A 7,315-nucleotide genomic window follows, 5' to 3' on the forward strand; every position below is an offset into this window, starting at 1 on the left:
ATCATTTGTGTTTTATCTTGATCTTTGTCATGACCATACATATTTTGGGTTGCCATGCTTAATGACTTTTATGTGCATTTCCACATTTGTGATAATGTGCGCCCTCAATGTCAATATGAATATCTTCTTAGTTGTGCATTTTGCAATTTTCTCATTTAAGTTATATTTGTTTAATAGTTGACATTAAATTTCAAAATATTTTTTCCAAACAGGGCAAAATTATTCGTCTTCAGAATTTGGGTTTCAAAATCCAAATGCAATAACAAAATTGTTTTGGGTATGTAAGGCTGTGGTGGGTGCTATATGGTATGATCAATACTTTAAAGACTAATTTTAAATATTATAATGTATTTTGGTTTTGGGTATTCCTGTTTGTTGAAGTGGTATAGTGTTTTGTAGTAGGATAGCCTATGTTATTGGAGAGCGAAAAAAATGTCAGAATGAAATGGGTGGTGAAGACGTGCAAAGTACACAAAGTTATGAATGACTCATCCAAAATCAAACAACCATGTTATTGGAATGGATAACAACAAGAGAGAGGTAATCTTGGTTATAAATATGATTAATAAAAGTATTACTAAAACGATCGTCGGTATGTCATCCTCCTTGCCATGTCACACGTTTCTTCTTGCAAATAACTATTCACACCATGTAATTGTAATTCGCCCCTGTTCCTATTTGTCCTCTCTCCATCTCAGTTCATGCTTTTGATCAATTTTTACCAAGCTAATAAGCGTCGAGTAATTATGTTTATTACAATTTTATGTTTTCGTTTAATCATAAACCCCTTGAATCTTGAATGTTGCAAGCAAGTATATCTATACCAAGAATCTTAAAATTACCTGGTAATCCTTTTGATCAATTTTTACCAATCTCCTAGAATCTTGAATTCTGCAAGCAAGTATAGCCATACTGAGAATCTTGAAACTATCTATTATGCTTGAAGTTGTTGTGTTAATGAAGTGCCCCACTCAAATGTTGTTTGTAATTTCTTTCTAGCATGTTCATACGTTTAATAAAGTTCCATTAGCAATAGACGACAAAGAATTCGCTATATATGATGTGTGTTGGTTGCTATTTCTTGGTTCATAGATCAAATGTTGCTATTTGTGCAAATAGTCTGAAAGTATATTGCCCTTTTTTGGGTGTTGTCTGATTTGTGATTTGTGAAGCAGTAACCTCTTTAAATGACTATTGGTTAACATGCCTTTTGTTAAATTCCATAAAACAATATCAAAACTTACAATGATGATAATATTTTTATTTATTAGGAGGCGTGGAAAGAATAAAAAATCCCGTGGTGGCTTGGAAGTTTCAGGGTGTACGTGAAAAAAAACTTGTGAAAATAGTTGGTATGTTTGACAGTTTTGTTAGTTTTAGTCACAATGTTCAATTAGGGTTGAATCTTATTTTAGTTTACAGTATCAAAATTTTACGATTTTGTTTTTATATAGTTCACAAGTTGAAACTTATTTACGAGCTCGTAATTTTTAGTTTCAGTAGATGTCAACAGATTATCATAAACATTTACTTCAAACTTGGTTATTATGATTGTAAGTGTTCATTACTTTGATAATTTTTAATAACTCAAATTCCAATTTTACTACCATCATTTTTGTACAAAGATGTAATGAGAAATTCATAATAACTTGGGTTTGAAATGCTTTTATGAGTTCAAAATTGATTATCGTGTTAAAGAGTTCATGCTATTTTAAGGGTAAGGGCAATATGGTCCATGTAAAATTTTGTTCATTTTTAATGATTTTAAAATATCAACCCGGATTAAAAAATATTAAAAACAATATAAGGTGACTTCATTCAAAATGCACATGTTTTTCATTAGTTAGCAGGGAGCTGGTCCAATTACAAACATGTAATTGTACAAAATACATGAACATGCGAAAAAGGAAATGCTGAAATAACAGTCAACTTTATGTGAGGTAATGAGAGCTGTAACGATCAAAAATTTCAACAAAATTTAACTTTACAAAAACAACCCATTTTAATCATGTTATTACAAAAAGGTTTTCAATATATTTATTATCAGAGTATTCCCAAGTCCATATCATAAAACATAAACACGAGGAGCGGTACGATCACGCCTTTGCCTTGTCACGGTCTCGTGAAGAACCTGAAAAACATTAAATCACAACTGTAAGCCCGAAAGCTTAGTGAGATACCCCCAAAATACCAACCACATATACCACACACATAACATACTAAATCATATCGAATCACAGAACAACCATGCATATCGGGTCTTCTATGTGACTGGTCCGCCGTGTCGGGCCTTCAGTCCACCTGGTCCACCCTCCAAGTCTAGTCATGTCCCTCGAGTCTGCAGTATGGTTGGTCTGCCCGCTCCGGGCCTTCAACCTACCTGGTCCACTCTCTGAGTCTACAGTATGACTGGTCCGCCCGCATCGGGCCTTCAGTCGGCCTGGTCCACTCTCCGAGCCTCGGCACATCTGGTCCGTCCTCGTGGGGCCTACAGTCTATCCGGACCGCTCGATGGGCCTTCGAAATATCCGGTCCACCCTGGGTATGTTGGCCTACAACACAAAGCAAGACCCGCCTCAACCCAACCCCAGTCAACCAACCATGTGCACATAAACATATAATCATATAACAATTAATCATCAATCAACTAATCTAGCAGATCACATAACATAACATCATCCTAACCAGGATATCGACCTAACCGGTCACTAGCATAGCATCACCGTATATACCAGGATACCGACCTTAACCAGGTCTCTAACGAATACCATCCTAACTACCAGGATGTAAACATAGTAAAACAACAATATAACAACAATACCCGTATTACAATCCGATAAAGGGCCGACCTTGATGCCTTAGACCCTGTTGATATAGTGAGGATAACTCACCTCGCAACTGCTGACTGAAAAGATAAGATCACGCTGCTCCAACCTCCGACACGAAATTCACCACTGATAATACCAAAAGACTAAACTCAATAAATACCAATAATTACCAAAATACCCCTGGAAGTCAACTGGTCAACTCTTGGTCAAAGTCAAAGTCAAAGTCAACCTTCTGGCTGACTCTACTCGACGAGTCAGCCCGCTGACTCGCCGAGTCCGCCAACACTGAAAAGGACCCATCTCAACTCAGTGAGTCATCCCTTGACTCACCGATTCTTAGCTTAACCAGGAAAGGCTAAGACCTCAAGACCAGACTCGTCGAGTCCAAGAACAGACTCGCCGAGTCCAAGGCTATCTTCAACCAACTTGCCGAGTTGTTCTTCAAACTCGTTGAGTTCCTGCCCGCCTTCAAGCAACTCGCCGAGTACACCCTTGTGACTCGCCGAGTACCACTACATCTTAACCCATACAGAAGTCTTTCAGGCCATGCAATTGATCCAAAACGTAGATCTACCCTTCTACAACCCTTCCATCACGTAAAGTGGCAAACTTTACGTGAATCCAAAGAGATCTAGGCATTTTACACTCTAGGGCTAGGGTTTGGGACAAGATGGCTTCAACAAACACTCCATAACAGGGACTTTAATGCACCCTAGACCTTCTCCATTCCAGATCTGAGGTGGCAACCTCAAATCTACCCTTCAAACTCTAAATACATGTAACGTCCCAATTTTCACGTCCGAAAATTTCGTTTTAAAATATTACTTTAGAAAACATTAATAAATAAAAACGTTGTTTGATCACACCATAACACAACGTAAACCATGTTTTAAAAAGTCAAACCATACATCCCATCAAAATATCAGAGTACAAATCCCAGTGAATCTCGTAAATGCGGAAACCAGAGTGTGTGCATGATGTGCCGCTACCACGCCGGCTCCTTCTCCTTCGGTGAAGAGGTACCTGAAAACAAAACTGTAAAACGTAAGCACAAAGCTTAGTGAGTTCCCCCAACGTACCACATACCATACAAACACATAACATGCATACTTCCAGGCTATTCTAGGGTGCCTGACTACCCGGTACGGCCATTCTAGGGTGCCGACCTACCCATACGGCCATTCTGGGGTGCCGTCCTACCCGTGTCAAGCCATTCTGGGGTGCCGACTACCCATCGGTCCTAACAACCGATCGTCGGGGACTAGTCCCCTCCTGCTACCTCTATCGCATAACATAACAGGCCAACATACAAACATATCATCACATACTGTCAGACGTTTCTGGGGTGTCTGACTACCCTGCGGTCCTAACAACCGAACTCTACTACTATCGCATATAACGTATCATGATAGCATATAACATATCAGGTAGAAGCAAACCTAGATGATATCACAAAGACAATCATCTATCATACGTCTCCTACTGGTGGGCCGGCATTGTGGTCTTAGACCCACCACTACTGGAAGGTAACTCACCTCAAAGTAGTTGCTGAACTGATCGGGAACTAACTAACTGTTGCTGCTCCGGAAATCCTCCGGCTGCAATTCCCACAACATACTCAATCAAACACTGCTAACTGTCCTTTGGGTAAAATGACCATTTTACCCCTGGTCTAGCTCTAAGTCAAAGTCAGAGTCAACTTTCAGTTGACCCGACTCGCCGAGTTAGCTCTCCAACTTGTCGAGTCCCTATCAGATGATTGTCCTGAGTCCCTGGTTCTACTCGTCGAGTTAGGCTATGACTCGACTAGTTCATCTTCTAAACTGACATTCAACCCCTTCATCCTACTTACCGAATTGTATGAACAACTCGTCGAGTTCATCTTCTTCCGAAGAGCACTTATGCTATGACTCGCCGAGTTGTATGAACAACTTGCCGAGTCTGTTCTTGATCTATGAAGATTGCCTTGGACTCGCCGAGTCAGGGCATTGACTTGCCGAGTCCTATCAAGGGTGAGTTCAGCTTCCAACTCACTGAGTCACCCCCTGTGACTCACGGCTCAACTCGATACATCATAAAGGGACCAATTCGGTGACTCGCGAGCAGACTCGCCGAGTCATCGCCATGCATCCATCAAATACACCGATTTGCTCAATTCCAGTCCATGCCATTCACAGATCTAGGCTTCTAGGACACAAATCACACGTAAAGTTTCCAACTTTACGTGTAGATATTCACCAATATGGATTTTAGGGCTCAAAATGCACCAAAAGAGGTAGATCTAGGGCTTTCATGCAATATGACCCCATAAAGGCATTAGATCCAAGCTCTAGGGACTAAATCATGCCTAGATCTAAAGGCTAACAACTTATTACAACCCACAAAGCACAAACAAGCTTGGGGAAAAGCTCAAGAAGGACTTCTATGAAGCTAAAAGAGACTACAAGCTTGAAAACAGAGGGAAAACGAGTTATACCTCAAGGAAAACGTTGAGATGACACAAAGATGCCTGGCCTCCTTCTCCTCTTCTTGATCTACTCTTCTTTCTCCTCAAAATCTTCAAGAACACACCAAAACACTTCAATATCTCAAGGAAATAAGGGTATAAACGATGTTGGGAGCTCCGGGGTGAGTTTGGGGCGGAAATGAGGGTTTAAATAGGGTGCAAACCCTTGAAATTTAGGGTTTCATCCAGCAGCGGTGACTCGCCGAGTCCAGGATATGGACTCGCCGAGTCGCCAACTTAAACGTGTCCTGAGTCTCGTCCCTACTCGGCGAGTCGGACCTATGACTCGCCGAGTCCAAGGCTAAAATGGGAAATACTCGAATAAGATTTACATACCGGGAACCAGGTGCTACAAATCTCCCCCACTTATTTTAGACTTCGTCCTCAAAGTCTGCTGCTCGATCCTGAAACAGCTCGGGGTAATGCTCCATCATCTCGTCCATCGGCTCCCAAGTCCATTCCGAACCCTTGCGGTGCTGCCATTGCACCTTCACTAGTTCTACTCTCTTGTTCCTCAAAGCCTTCGACTTCCTGTCGAGTATTGCGACTGGGCGCTCAATGTAATTCAAGCTGTCATCCACCTGAATATCCTCCAACGGTACTACCGTTGAATCGTCCACTAGGCACTTCCACAGCTGCGAAACATGGAAAGTGTTGTGGATCTGACTGAGCTCGGCTGGCAGATCCAGCCTATACGCCACCTTGCCCACCCGGGCTACAACCCTGAACGGCCCGATGAATCTTGGGACCAACTTGCCCCGCTTCCTGAATCGAATGACGCCTTTCCAAGGCGACACTTTCAGGAGAACCATATCCCCGACTTGGAACTCCAAGTCGGATCGACGCTTGTCGGCGTAACTTTTCTGCCGACTCTGAGCAGTTTGAAGTCTGCTCCGAACCTGCTGGATCCTCTCGGTCGTCTCTAGCACCACCTCGGTGCTTCCCATGACTCTCTGGCCAACTTCACCCCAACATATCGGGGTTCTGCACCTCCGCCCGTACAACATCTCGAATGGTGGTCGGTCAATACTCGCGTGGTAGCTGTTGTTGTAGGAGAACTCAGCCAAGGGAAGATAGGTATCCCAGCTACCACCGAAATCCAACACACACGCCCGCAACATGTCCTCCAAAGTCTGGATGGTCCGCTCACTCTGACCATCTGTCTGCGGGTGAAAGGCGGTGCTAAAATGCAATCGAGTACCCAACTCGTCATGAAACTTCTTCCAAAATCTGGAAGTGAAACGCACATCCCTCTCCGAGATCACCGATACCGGCACCCCGTGCCGCGCCACGATCTCCCTGATATAGATATCGGCCAATTTCTCGGCCGATATGCTCTCCTGAATCGGAATAAAGTGAGCACTCTTGGTCAGTCAGTCCACGATGACCCAAATTGAATCCACTCCATGCGCGGTCCTAGGAAGCTTTGTAATAAAATCCATGGTGATATCTTCCCATTTCCACAGTGGAATGTCCAACGGCTGCATCTTACCATGCGGTCTCTGATGTTCGGCCTTGACCTTCCTGCAGGTCAACCACCGCTCAACGTACCATGCCACATCCCGCTTCATGCAGGGCCACCAATAGTTCAGACGGAGATCCCTATACATCTTCGTCGCCCCGGGATGAATAGAGAATCGGGACTTGTGCGCCTCATCCATCAAAATCTGGCGGACGCCCCTGTGATACGGCACCCACACCCTATGGTGTAGTGTCAATAGACCCCAACTATCATAATCAAAGGAGGTCACCTGACCCACCACGCGTCGCTCTTCCGATGCTCCTCCTTGATAGCCTCCTGTTGAGCCCCCCAAATTCGCTCCAATAGGGGGGTCACTACGGTTATCCTCATGCATACGTCCCTGATCGGCGCCGCCTTGCGGCTAAGCGCATCGGCCACCACATTGGCCTTCCCCAGGTGGTAAAGGATCTCGCAATCATAATCCTTCACCACATCCAACCATCGATGCTGCCTCATGTT

The 7,315-nt window shown here is 43.4% G+C and overlaps 1 long non-coding RNA gene across 1 annotated transcript; it reads left to right on the forward strand.

The window, feature by feature from the left end:
• The first annotated feature begins 218 nt into the window (after window positions 1-218).
• Window positions 219-1,392, forward strand: LOC145038871 (uncharacterized). The gene is made up of 3 exons (XR_013679608.1): window positions 219-306; window positions 400-540; window positions 1,272-1,392. It is a non-coding gene; the product is annotated as an uncharacterized LOC145038871 (long non-coding RNA).
• Window positions 1,393-7,315: the final 5,923 nt, after the last annotated feature.

The sequence above is a fragment of the Lactuca saligna genome, chromosome 4, assembly GCF_052625555.1.
Source record: "Lactuca saligna cultivar CGN05327 chromosome 4, ASM5262555v1, whole genome shotgun sequence".
Lineage (NCBI taxonomy): Eukaryota > Viridiplantae > Streptophyta > Magnoliopsida > Asterales > Asteraceae > Lactuca > Lactuca saligna.